Source organism: Rhinopithecus bieti, unplaced genomic scaffold (assembly GCF_001698545.2).
Source record: "Rhinopithecus bieti isolate Rb0 unplaced genomic scaffold, ASM169854v2 scaffold_6176, whole genome shotgun sequence".
Taxonomy (NCBI): Eukaryota; Metazoa; Chordata; class Mammalia; order Primates; family Cercopithecidae; genus Rhinopithecus; species Rhinopithecus bieti.
In genome coordinates, this window is record NW_016844551.1 from 1 (window position 1) to 1,682 (window position 1,682).

Genomic DNA, 1,682 nt, shown 5'->3' on the forward strand with positions numbered 1-1,682 from the left:
AAAAAAGAAAGAAAGAAAAAAGAAAAAAAAGAACATTATGTTCTTTATTCTTAAATAAATCCCGACAGGATGGAGTTGATTGTCAGTCAAGCAGTAGAATGCGATGAAAATCTGCATTAGTTAAAAATCTTTGTGCAAAAGGGAAAGAACAGCAATGACAAGGGAGAAAAGAGAGCCTTCTCTTTTTCTTAAATAAGACAGGAAACCACATTATTTTCCTTGCTGTAGTGGCGGCAGATTCATTGGTTTTTATAAAACATAATTTCTTCAATGCGTTCTGTTGATAAGGTTGCTCCTTGATGGGAGGACAGACATGAGGCCGACTGTTCATGACAGAACTAGGTCTTCTCTCAAAGCCTCTAATGTGTGCTATTTCTCATGAGGAACCTGACACTTCAGTTAAAGCTTCTGAAATATTGCAATGGCATAATTGGCAGGTTTTTTGGTTTGATGACTTTCTTTCCCATGAAAACTCTTTGAGAAAAGTTGGAGATAAAAGGACAGGGGAGAGTTTGGCTTAGATCCACAATGTTCCAGATGCCAGCCACGAATGCCTCTGCCCTGTGTCACTACATATTCTTTTCTGAGAAACATTCAATCACTGAGTGTTATACACGGTGGTTGAAAGAAATGATCCACTCACCACCATCCACCCTTTCTCATCCTCTGTGTGAAGCTCCCAATAGCAGAGGCTGAAGACAGAAAGGTTGTCCCTGTTTCCTCAACCAGGGGCATTACTTGGTGACCTGCTAAGTAGAATGGGCAAGGTAGCCCATGTTGCCAGTGGTGACCCCTGCCACAGGGATGTGACGGTCCTTTGTCATGTAGATGGAGAACTCCTTGGTCAACCACTCCACCTGTTCAGGCTTTAGCTCTATGAAACAAGACATGTCAATTTGGTCATTGGTGTGTTGCCAGTTGTGAGTTGAACCATTCTTCTTGAGGTTGAAGACCAGCTGAGTCCACATACTAATGATGCAGTCGGCCATGATTTTCACTTCTTACAACCATTGTTTTCACAAACCTGGGGTGTTCAGAACAGTAGAAGCAATCTGGACCCCATTTAGGGGAGGGTTGGAATACATGGGACTAATCAAGATCTTCAACTGTGACTCTACCCTTTTGGCTTTATCCGCATCTTTGCAGACCACAATGAAGGCTCCTACATGCTCACCATATAAGCCCATGTTCTTGGCATATGATTGGCAGAGACAAACATTAGTGCCCTGTTCAATGAAGTGGCATACAGCCCAGGCATCCTTATCACCATCACCACTGGCAAAGCCTTGGTAGGCCATGTCAAAGAATGCAAAGAGATTCCTTTTCTTCACCACTGTTGCTATTTCCTTCCACTGTTCTGGATGCAGGTCCACTTCCATGGGATTGTGGGTGCAGGCATGCAGGAGAAGAACACTTTTCTCTGGTATGTTTTAAATGTCACATCCACAGCGCCTATGAAGTCAAAACCGCAAGTCTTGGGGTCTTAATACTGATAATATTGTAGCTGCCTGCCAGTGTCCCTGAAGATCGGTGTGTGATTTACCCAGCTTGTTTGGGGTAGAAAGACATCTCGGTTGAACTTAAAATATCTTTGCAGATTGTAGCTGCCTGCCAGTGTCCCTGAAGATCGGTGTATGATGTACCCAGCTTGTTTGGGGTAGAAAGACATCTCGGTTGAACTT

The 1,682-nt window shown here is 43.4% G+C and overlaps 1 pseudogene; it reads right to left on the reverse strand.

The window, feature by feature from the left end:
- Positions 1-734: 734 nt before the first annotated feature.
- Positions 735-1,669, reverse strand: LOC108525124 (aspartate aminotransferase, mitochondrial-like; annotated as a pseudogene).
- Between the last annotated feature and the right edge of the window lie 13 nt (positions 1,670-1,682).